Here is a 12,269-nt window from a genome sequence, read left to right as displayed (position 1 = left end):
AAGGGCGTGCAAAGGGGTGTGTGAAGGGTGTGCAAAGGGGTGTGTGAAGGGGTGTGCAAAGGGGTGTGTGAAGGAGTATGCAAGGGGGTGTGCAAAGGGCTGTGTGAAGGGGTGTGTGAAGGGTGTGCAAAGGAGTGTGCAGAGGGGTGTGTGAAGGGGTGTGTGAAGGGTGTGCAAAGGGGTGTGTAGAGGGGTGTGTGAAGGGTGTACCTTCACCCTGGGAGGTCTGGGGAGTCTATGCCTGCTAAGGTCCATGACTTCACAGGTGAAGCAGAGCCAGGGATTTTGCCTTTTAAGGTCCAGGTCCATGTGAGCAGTTTGAACTACTCCCTGGTTCTGTTACTATGCCTTAGCACAATCTTCACAAGAGACTTTCACAACTCAAGTCAAAGCAAAAACTAGAGAAAAAATTAATTTAAAAATTGAATACAAAAGTTTAACATCTATGATGACATGCTATATATCCATTCTTGTATATTTTTAATTGAAAGATATTTATTTATTTATTTATTTATTTATTTATTTATTTATTGTGTACCTCTGTGTGCGTGCATGTGAATGCAGTATCTGTGGAAGCCAGAGGAGAGGATCCCTCTGGATCCAGAGTACAGATTGCCCAATATGGATGAAGGGAACCTAGCTCAGGTCCTGTGGAAGGATAGTTTGTGCTTTTAACTACTAAGCTACCACTTCAGGCCCAATATATTCTTTTAAAGTATTTTCAAGGTTTTTTAAAAAATTTATGTGTGTGTTTTGACTGCATGTCTGTATGTGCATCATGCTCACGCAGTGCCTGCATAAGTCTGTAGAGGGTACAGGATCCCCTGGAACTGGAGTTACAGATGGACGTGAGCCACCAAGTGGGTGCTGGGAATCCAATGTGGTCCTCTTCAAGAGCAAGTGCTCTTAACCCTGAAGCATCTCTCTAGCGCCAATGCTTGTGTGTTTTATAATGGCTGTACTCAGGCTTTGTCCTTTGGGATCGCGTCTTATCTCACTGTAGTTCTCAGGTGCTAGGAACCCAAGGGCCTAGAAGTGAGTGTGTCCCTTGTCCAGTTTATCCCTGCCAGGGGCATGTATCCACAGTGTTTATTTTCTCAGGTACTGTTCTGAAACCCTTTAAACTGCCCCCTAGACATGATAGACTTGACCCGAATCATGCGGTTACCATGGCATCCAAAGGCAGCCTCTGGAAGCTCATCGACTTTTCCAGACACAGATCCAGTAAACTGCTTTGAAGGAGCATTCTCTACCTCAGTGGACAAGAATAGAAACAGTATTTGTCCGAGGCAGTGAAAATGACTTACAGGGCTTCTCTCTAGAATAATTCTTCTTAATATTTCTGCTGAAAACTGTTCAGTGGTTTGTGTTCCTTTGCGTTGACTGGCAGCAGCTTTTCTTTCATCTCTAATCTGAAAGCTTCTTTCTGAATAAAATAGAAATGTGAATGACCCTGGCTAGGAGATCCTTTTACATTTCAGAGAGAGGTTAAAGCAATTGAGCCATCCTGTTTATTCAGGAGCAAAAATGAGTCTACCCAGGAGAGAAAGACAGATCCGCGTTCTTCCTGAGCAACCAACCGCTCCCTTCTGATGGAGTTCTTTGTTTCTTGAAGATAAAAATTATTATGTATATTTGAGGTTTAAACCACAGTACGAAGGGATAGATGATAAATTGGTTGCTATGGTGAAGCAGATGAGCAAATCTATTATTCAATGATTTTTGTTGACAAGAGCATCAAAAACTGACTTTAATGAGAACCTGCAACACAATGACGGTTTATTAACTTTGGTGTTAATAATCATCTCTGTGTTAGATCTCAACTGTTTACCTTCCGAAGTAGCTTCGCTGAAGTCCCACGCCCTGCCCAATCCTCTCCCTATCATCCCCCTATCATCCGGCACGCTCTGCCCAGCGCTGTCTGCTTTCCTGTGCTCTCACTACTTTAGCTCACATGTAACATATTCTCAACAAAGAAGCAAGGTTATACTGTCTTTATTTTTAGTGAAATAATTCTTTGATGTTAATCTAATTTTCAGTAATGTCTTGCTAAATTATTGAAAGGATTGGGTTTTTCTGAATTCTCATTGTTTGGAGCGGCCGAGGCTCGGCAAGGCTCCGGACCACCAGCTTTTTGCCTTAGAGTCAGGAGGCAGGGGACTATTTAAGCCAGTAATTTCTATTGTGTGACATTCATGTAACACTTGGCCGTGCCAAGCACTTTTTAAACCACAGTTATTTGAACTACAAGGGGGGTAATGACCTCCCTAAGGCAGAGATTTTTGTTTGTTTTCAGGCCCTGCCCCTTTCAGATGAAAGGATTCAGGAAAACGTAGGAGAGACAAACATTCCACTCCTCTGTTAGTTTTTTTGAGCCTCTATCTCATGTAACCTAGGCTGGCCCCAAGCACTCTGAAGGCAAGGATGACCTTGAATTTCGGAGCTTCCACCCTGCTTCCACCTCTCAAGTGCTGGGACTACAGGTGTGCGCCACCGGCCCCACCCCACCCCACCTTCTCTTTTAGAGCCCTCACTTCTGCTCTGGCACTGAGAATTACACAGACCTAAGCACACGGTCAGCAGTCAGGTGAACACTTTGCTTTAAAACAAGTTTTACAGGACACAGGGAATGAATAAGAAATGAAGACCCCTCCCCCCAAGAGGCAGGAAAGGTCAACCTCAGGCAGTAGGTTGACAAAGGATAGTAAGCTAGGAGTGTGACAAGGACAAGGCCTTGGGCTAAGTCTGTAACTGGGGGCAAAGTTTGTTTGTACTGATGCCTCCACCCACCTCCGGCTGAGTGTTCCCCACTGTGCAGACAGGAATGACTGGCTGTCCTGCTGGCTACCTTGGGGGGGGGGGAGGAGGCAAATTCAAGTTCTGTTTTATGAGGAAGCAGACCGAAAGCCAGAGTGGTCTTGCATCTCCTTTTAATGTCTTTGATTCAAAATCTCTCTGAGCAGCACGATTTGGGGTGATGTAGTCATAACTCAGAAATGCTTCTTTTAAAGCCAGTTTTTACAAGGAGGCAGTGTTGTAGCTACAGCCTGCTCTTCCCCATTCCGTCTCCGGTTGCCATATTGTAGTGGGTGTGGTGTAGAGAGCACCCAGAGCTTGCTTGAGAATCTCTACCCCTGCCTCTGCGCACTCCACCTCTGCCTCTGTACACTCCACCCCTGCCTCTGCACATTCTACCCTGCCCCTGAGCACTCCACCTCTGCCTCTTTCTCTGCACACTCCACCCCTGCCTCTGTACACTCCACCCCTGCCTCTGCACACTCCACCCCTGCCTCTGTACACTCCACCCCTGCCTCTGCACACTCCACCCCTGCCTCTGTACACTCTACCCCTGCCAACCATCTTTGTTACATTCGACAATAGCCTACACCTTTCAAGAATTTTCTTCTTCTCTTTTCTTTTAATGTAAGAAACTAAATTCAGTGACTGGTTGAAGAATGAATCATTCTAATTAATTGGAAAAGATGAACTTTGACATAATTTCAATTGGCTCTTCTTTAAATAGTCAAGTAATTATATAGTAATTTAGCATTAAAAATAATTGCTTCCATCTTTATCCCAACCTGGGTTAGTATTTTCTGGGTTCGGTAGGACCGTATTTTTCAAAAATTTCAATTAAGGATCAATTACTGAAGCTCTATCTCAGGGGCTGAAATCCTATGTATCTTAAATAAGATATGATTTTATTGGGGACAGGTGTGGAGAGATGGCTCAGCAGTTAAGAGTACTTATGCTCTTGCAGAGGACCTGGGTTCAGTTCCCAGCACACTGGGCAGCTCACAACTGCCTGGAACTCCAGCTTCAGGGGATCCTATTCCTTAAACTCATATGTTCTTACCCACATGCAGGCACATGCCTACATGTGTATACAGATAATTTTAAAGGAAAATATTTGATTTTGGAATAATTTTATATTTACAGCAAAGCTGTAAAGAAAGTACAAAGAATTCCTATGTTTTCCTTTCTTTAGATTCTCCTAATGTTAATGTCTCAAATAACACAATGTATTGTCAGAACTAGTAAGCAGACATATATATCATATTATATATTTTCTTAACTTTTAACAAGTTCTGCTTCCTTTTGAGTGGTACATTTGCACTCTTCTCCCAAGCTCAGTTCTTATCAGTCAGGGACCTAGCAGAGCACGTCCGCACACATTGAAGCATCCTGGAGAAAATTGAACAAAATGTTGTTTACCGAGGTGGAGATAGGTGGAAATGAATAGATGAAGGTTGTTAAGGCAACCAGGAGGTGCCTACAAGCATTTCCTCTCCTTTGGAGCAGTGCTAGGAGCAGAACTATCCAAGCAGAGCCGTTGCCAGAGATGTGTATCTGAGAAGTAGCCACTTAGAGAGTCAGGAGCCCCGAAGTCCAAGAGTGTGGGGAAAACAGACCTGGGCTTTAACTCCTTCACCTGAATCTCCTGCATCAGCCTCATTTTAGTAAACCCAACATGACAATGGAGGCAGGGGTGGATGTTTTATTTCCTAGCCACAAGCACAAAGGGAAAGGTGAAGAATTAATACATTTCTATTTAGTCTTAGAAAATGTCCAGTTTATCAACATGTGGCACGTTCAGCAAGTATAATGTAATGAAAACTGCTCTGTCTAGCTAAATAAACCAACGTCCAGACAGATAAGGAAGCATTACCTCGGGCAGTTGTGGAATTGATAACAGGTTTTTAGAGAGAAATTGACAACCTGGGGACATTTGCATAAAACAATACTTCTCTCTCTCTCTCTCTCCTATTTTATTACTTGGCTCTAGGCTTTGAAAGAGTGATGGCCACTTCTTCCTAACAACAGCAAGTTAAAATCTGAAAAAAAAAAAGATTCTAAAAATATAATTTGCTTTTTATTTGAACTGCATAGTAATAAACCCAAATGGGCTCTTGTTGCTCAGGGTGGGGTGGAGGGGGACACAGCGATGAATGGCATTCCTGATATTTGATAGCACTGCCGGTTTCTGCTGTGCTGTTAATTTTGGACAACAGGAATGAGTGGATGAGATTTTGTTTCTTTTTTTCAGATGAGGAGTAGAAACTCAAAAGGCTGAATATCAATCTGTGTTAGCTTTTTTGACATCAAATACATTAAACTTGCCCCAAACAGAGGGCACTGTAGGAACTTGTGGCTACCTCCCCTCTCAGAATAAGCATTTCCCATATAGATAGGTTGTCTGCATCAGCCCCTCATCTTCCTCCCGGAGAGAACTGAACGTGGGTGCACTGGGACTTTAGCAAGATGGAGACTTTTCTCAAGGTTTGAATGAAGAACGTTAACTGCAAGGACTACTGTAGACTTGGGGGCAGGATCACAGGAATAAATGAGGGGTCTCGGGTCAGAAATCAGCAGGAGTGGGAAGCCATTTTTATCTTGGTTCAGAAGGGTAAAAGAACAAATAATGGGGCCTGGTAAGGGGTGTAATCCCGAGCGAAAGGTCACTCAGCAGAAACCACATCTGGGAAGGAAGAGCACTAACATCAGACTCTACCGTGTGAGGAAAGCGAGGGAGTGGAGGGAGTCATCAGCCATCACCTGAGTCCACACCTATGGGAAAACCCCAGAGAAGTGAGAGGGAAGGAGTATGGGCGGTACAGGTCAGGGGAGGTGTTCTGTGGGGTGTACAGGATGCCATTGTAACGGAACACCTCCTCCCTACCCCCAACCCCCAAGACCAGCTAACTGGCCCAGATAATTGTAAATTTAGGTTTGGAGGAAATCTAATCTAGATGTAGCAAATTAATAGGTAAATTTAGTCTTTAAAGAATGGTTTTAGAGTTTTAAAATGACTTACTCTTCCCCTAGTCTACCGAGGTTATAGTTCATAAAAGACCTATGTCCTTGAGTTGCGGAGTCTGTTAGTATGTTGAGAAAGAGGATATCCTTCAGCACACTATAAGGGCCATTTATTTCTGTGGTCATACCTCCCACGGCAGCCGTTGCCCTAACTGGCATTTTCAGAGTTAAAATGGCCATCACAGCCTGTGTGCTATTATAACCCTAATGGGTTGTTTCTGTTAGAGCTAAATGTAATTACTAAATAATCATTTCCAGTTGCCCATTGATTGTTTGCGCATGAAATATTTAATGAAAATAGACCCAAATGCTGCAGCCGTGGAAAGACCCACTTCTGGGAAAAAAAAAAAAAGTTGTGTTTTCTCTCTTACCCTAGCTGCAGGTTATTTGAAAACAAACACAGAGCGACCTTAAATGCTTGTGGTAACTCACACAAAACCTGGTTCCAGGAGCACTGTAGACCTTCAGGTGTGAGGCTCAGGGACACAGAAATAGTTAACATAGCAGTTTCAGGGAAGATTTCTTCTTCAGCCTTGGGTTCAGTGGGTGATACACTGCAACGCATGGCAAAGCACCTCCAGGAGAAGGAGTTCATATAGGCGTTCCCTTTCTTCGTGGATGATCTCTGAAAAGCCTTAATGTCTGCTTGCGGCCTACTTTACTGTGATGTTTTTATTTTAAATAACCCAGTGTTTCCTTCCCACCTTGCTGCTAGAGTCTTAGTCAAAGCTCTCTTTATTTAAAGTTCCTGAAGTCAGAAATCATGCTCATTAAAATATTATTTATTCATGTTGTACATGTATGTAGAATCTTATTAGGTCAAATTGTGTCTTTATTGTTCCTTCGCCCAGAAAGGATATCTGGCGTATCATTGTTTTCAGCCATGCAGGAAAATACTGAGTTAAAAGATTAAAAAATGATCATTAACACATGAGCGATTCACTCTAGTGGTCAGCGAGCCCAAACAGAGTTCAAGGGTCTTTGACTCTCATTGCTTAAATGAATTTACTTGAAATTTTAAACAAAGCTAAAAATAAGATCTGTCTAGCACACTTTACAAAAAGACTGTCACCGTTTCCCAAGAGTCAATAAGTGGCTCTCCCTTCCCTACTCTAAGTAAATGCTGTGACCTTTGTTGCTGTTTTGGTCTGACTTGAGTGAGATACCAAAGCAGGTGGTGCTGAGGCCGCACCGTGCCAGCTGCCACCATGCCTGTGCCCTTGACTTCTGGCATCGGCTTTGTTATATGCCAAAGATGATGCTCTTTGACTTTTGCAATGCTTTTTTGCTTGTTTTCAAGATGGCTCCCTATGTCAGTAGGCGGCAATCACAGCACAGCTTGAGTTCTACTGCCTTTTGCATGCCTCAAGGTCAGGTGTGGGCATCGTGCTTGCCTTCCTTGGTCCTTCAGAGAAGACCCTTTTGTTAGCTCTGTAGTCAGAGTCCTTCCCTTGGCCTGAGCTACAGAGCAAGCCTCTCACCTCAGCTTGCCTGTCACAGGGTCCCCGCCTGCTCACAGGTCCCTAGGTCCTGCCACCAATAATCTCCTTGGACTATCGCATGTATCAGGCTGTCTCCTCTTAAACATGCTCAAACCTTCTCAGTCGCTTCTATTACAGTGGATAGAATGAGATCCTCTGTCAGTAACCAACAGAAATTTCTGTTTTCACATGCTATGACCGAGGCCCTGTGCGAGGTGTTGTAGGAAGGTGACTGGGTCGCCTTGCTGGTTCTACACTGTGTCCCATTAGCTTATGATTCTTCTGGATAATAGGCATGGTACTTGTTAGCTGTAAACGTACAGGGTCAATCAGGTTTCTAGTCGGCATTCTTTATTATATATTGCAGTCCATGAAACTCTGTAAGGTGAATAGCTTGGAAAATCACATCCATAGTCCTCCCCAGGTGGCCCAGTGGGGCCTCTGATAGTTTTTTTTAACTAGAGTTCTTTTCAGAATTTGCAGGTTATAAAAATTTTGCATTGCTCCAATCTTAATTTAAGGTATACTTTCATAAATGTCTACCTACTACCTGGTACTGTATCAAACCCTTGGCATATACAACATGTGAAGTCCCACCAAGAAAGACAATGAAGAACCTACCATCGTAGACAAACATGGTTTTATTACCATGCTGCAGGATGAAGAGATGTCTGTCCTGGAATGGGGTGATATCAGAAGGAACATGGGCAGTGTGTCCAGAACCGCTGGCAGTTCTCTGTCGGAGACTGGTCAGAATTTGCAGAGTAGGAAGTTTCTGGAACAATGGAAAACCCTCTTTAGGATGCAGAACTGCGCAGAGTTGTGTAGGTTTTATTGTAGTTATACTGAGAGCTACAGGTCTAAATGAGCTGGTGCTGTGTGTCTGAACTTAGTTCATCTCACACGCTGTGGTTTGAGCAGTTGCCTGTGTTGTGAGTCACAGTTCACTTTTACAAGCTGTGGCTTTTGCTTTAGTTCCAGGTCCCATTACCCATGCTTGTTATAATGGCTTTACTATAAAAGTAGAAGACATACCACCACGGTGTCTCTCTCCAGGGAAGCCCAGCTTGGACTATCTGATTTGGCATGTGTTTTTACCGAGTTAAGAACAAGGTGTTCCTGAGCTCAGAAGAAGCAAGTTAGTTTTTTAACATGCCTTTCTTCCTCCTCCCCTCCCCCCCCCATTTTTTGTTCTTGCTGTTATTTTTTGAGACAGAGTCACATTTAGCTCAGACTGGCTTTGATTGTATTTGTAGCTGAGGCTGGCCTTGGACTCTTGACCCATATTCCAAGTGCTTCCATATTCCAAGTGCTAGGATTACAGGTATGTGCCACCACATCTAACTAAGCGTACCATTTTGTTGACATTCTATAATATTCAAGGCTCTATGCACATTATACACTAATTAAATCACACACACTATTTTCTTTAATTCTAACAATCGGAAGTGGGAGATATTTTTCTTACTCTTATTTTAAAGTAAAGAAACTGAGATGCTAAAGGACTGAATAAGCATTCCTGGTCACCCCGATGCGATACAGGGGCCTTGGACTTTATTAGACAAACATTTACAGGGCACTTTCCTAGTGATTCTTGTAATCTAGGAAAATAAAACTTAGAGGTAGCCGTTACCATGGAGGGAACTGAGATGCAGGAATGTGAGGTAGCTGCCTGGGATCACCAAGCTGGACACATGGCAGAGCAGGATCGGGACTCTGGCAATGAGGCTGCCAGTGGATTCAAGGCTTCTCTTTAGTGCTGTCCTGTAGGGTCTGGACTTCCACATTTGTGTTCTTAGCCATTGAACAGCTCAGTGCCCAAGGAGAAGCTCACAGAAGCATTGAAGTATGAGCCAGGGCTTGGAGATAAATGGAATTATTTCTGCATGGATCGTGAAAAGCAGGCTGATATTCCATCAGGAGCAGGGGGCCTTGAATAGCTGTGGGAACCAGGGTGGTGCTGCTGGGCCAAGGAACAATGAGGTTCTGAATGCAGAAGATGGAGAAACAGTAGGGGGCATAGGTGGCAACCAACAGGGCTGGAGGTAGGAGTGAGGACCAGACTGGGGACTTCTCATTCTTCACATGTGACACAAAAGGATGTACTTCTCAATGTCACTCACACTTGGCTCCAAATGATCATTCGGGAAAGGGATGAGCAAGGCTACTCATGCTGAAAGCAACTCCAGAGTTCTGAGCCTTGTAAAAAACAAAAGGAGCTGCCAAAAGAAGTGGTGCTTAGAGATGGTCCAGAAACCATTGCTTAGAGACGGTCCAGAAACCATTGCTTTGAGGAGCACAGCACTCATTTTAATGTCTATGTCCCTGTAAGCTAACGATAAAGCAATGAAAGATGTTTCAACACTTTCAATCAGTCTTGAGTCTGAAAGGACTTTTTTCCTTTGGAGTTCTGGAGAGGTAACATGAATTTAATGTTGACATCAATCTTACAGGGTAGACACTATTCATGTCCTAATTATAGAAGTGAGGAAATGGACTCAGAGACTTCAAGGGTTTTGGGTAACTTACAGGATGGTCAGAGGTAGAGCTAAGTTTTCCAACCAGTTTGATTCTAGCATTTGTTCTGTTGCCTTAAGAGATTTGTGTCCTAGGAGATGAGTGCTTAGGAGATGCAAAAGGCCTCTAACACACAGCCATTGTGAGGCCAGGGAGGCAGTAAGACCAAGGCAAGAGGGGTTTTCAGGGTCTGCTTATCCCTTCCCAGTTCTTCTCTGCATGCCTCCCACCGTGGAATTTCCTGGCTTAAAATAGCTGTTTCAGCAGATTGTCAGTCCTTAGATCTCAAGTCTTTCTCTGGGAGCTTCAGAGTGAAATCCTGGTCCCTGCTGCTTGATGGAGCTCCTCCTGGGGACACTAGCTCATTGGCCAATTATCAGTTAATTTTGTGCTGTCCTCCCTCTCAGTAACCAGTGGTTCACTTACTTAGCTAACAAATAACAGGTGCCCTCATCAGGAGGTGCAATCATGCAAAGGTATTTGCTGACTGGGGGCTAGTAATGAATTTAGTTAATTTTGGGGTGTGGAATTTTAAACAATTACAGCGGCAGAGAAAAGGCAGAGGTGACACACAGGGATGGTTGTATTCTTGAAGCAAAGTGACTGTTTGGTGTAGGTCTCCTGGCACTGTAGAATGCACTTATAGATTGGCTCAATTAATTGCCCTAAAAATGACTTTCCCCTCTGTCCCTGTTGTCAATGGCAGGTGGAGTGGCCCACGAGAGTCTGAGCCAGAGTAAAGCCACCTTGGATCAACCTTGGTAAGTTCCTTAAACTTTCTGCAATGACTTCATTCGTTTCTCTCTGTGTGCGTACATGTGCATGTGGAGAACAGGTGTTGATTTCAGGTGTTCCTCAGGAGCCACCCACTTTGATTTTGAGACACAGCTTCTAATAGGAATTTGGGCTCACCAATTAGGCTATGCTGGTTTGTTGGTAAGCCCTAGGGATCTTCCCGGCTCCACCCGCCTCCCCCACCCCCAGCACTGGGCTTATGAGAGTGTGCCACACCTAGCTATTCACATGGGTGCTGGAGATTGAACCCAGGTTTCTGTGCTTGTGTGCAGGCACAATGACGGAGCTCTTCCATTCTATAACGGTGGTAATACAAAGACTTAACCTCACAGGTGTATCCTGATGATTAGACTAGACAATCTGTGAAGATCACGTGGCAGACACATTACTCAGTACATAGTGAGAACTCAGCAAGAGATAAGAAAGTAAATACCCAAGAAATAGCTGTTGTGTGGTAGGCTTGGGTATAGGCTATGCACTGCCTAGCTCCCAAGACGGGAATGGTAGAAATGGAACCTCTGATATCACCCAGAGACCTTCCCCAGAACTCCCTTGGATTAACTCTTTAATCCTCACTCTCATCCATTTTTATCCTTGCTGATGATCTAGACACAGATGCTCATCATGACACTCATCACATGACATCCTGACATCACATGACATATAATTTTCGCTTTAAAATTATATTAACTTAGTGTGTTGTGCCCTGTGTGTGTGTGTGTGTGCCCGTGTGTGTGTGTGTGTGTGTGTGTGTGTGTGTGTGAGAGAGAGAGAGACCTGTGTGTGTGCCCACATGTACACACATGTTTGCATATGTGCCATAGTAAATTTTATCAGGCTTGGTGACAAATGTCTTAATGCAATGAGCCATCTTCGCAGCCCCAAGTTCTAGCTTTCTAATAATTTTAATAATAAAAATTCATAGTTTTACTTGACCCTGAAAAGTGATTACACTTCTACTTAAGAGGATTTAGCTGTATATGATCAGGACAAGATGGGAAAAGGAAGAAGCAGAAAGTGGGGGAGGGGAGTAAGATGAGTCCTTTGGCCATTGAGCTAGAACCAGCGGTGTGTCTGCCTGTCCGCCTCTTGCTCTGGTGAACTAGCAGTGTGTCTGTCTGTCCATCTCTCTCCGGTAAAGGTGGAGGCAGTTTCTGGCCACACTCACAGCTCAGGTGATGGCTCAGGTCTTAGTGGTTTCATTATGTGAGCATGTTGCCATGTGGGGCTTTAGTCAGTACTTTGCATATAACCTGACTTATAAGCCAGCTACTTTAGCAAGTTCTTATCCCAAGAAATTGGAATCTAGTCCAGGACCTAAGCAGAAGCTTAGAGTTGTGCTGGAATTGCTGACAACTGGCTTGGAAAGTTCCTGTGAGATATGTTGTGAATAGGTTTCTAACATGCCTTCCTTTCTGCCTAAGTGTTAAATCAAGCTATTTTCTACCATTGCCTAAACTAAAGCCACACTAGGGTGGCTGGAAGAAACTATTTTTTGTTAAGAGAGACATCAAAGTCTTGGAAAGATCAGGAATTCAAGGCTCATACCTAAACATAGGAAAAGTAATATACAGCAATCCAGTAGCCAACATCAAACTAAGTGGAGAGAAACTTGAAGCAATCTCACTAAAATCAGGGTCTAGACAAGGCTGCCCACTC

At 43.9% G+C, this 12,269-nt stretch overlaps 1 protein-coding gene across 6 annotated transcripts in view; it reads left to right on the top strand.

The window, feature by feature from the left end:
- Window positions 1–12,269, top strand: part of Ncald (neurocalcin delta) — a 449,041-nt gene that overhangs the window by 129,686 nt on the left and 307,086 nt on the right. For all 6 annotated transcript variants that reach the window (XM_031359538.1, XM_031359542.1, XM_031359537.1 and 3 more), the window contains exon 2: window positions 10,522–10,576. The gene's annotated coding sequence lies outside the window, so the exon portion shown is untranslated. The remainder of the gene's footprint in view (window positions 1–10,521; window positions 10,577–12,269) is intronic.

Source organism: Mastomys coucha, unplaced genomic scaffold, assembly GCF_008632895.1.
Source record: "Mastomys coucha isolate ucsf_1 unplaced genomic scaffold, UCSF_Mcou_1 pScaffold7, whole genome shotgun sequence".
NCBI classification, from domain to species: Eukaryota; Metazoa; Chordata; class Mammalia; order Rodentia; family Muridae; genus Mastomys; species Mastomys coucha.
Note: the sequence above shows the minus strand (reverse complement) of the source record. Positions and strands in the feature narration are given on the sequence as shown.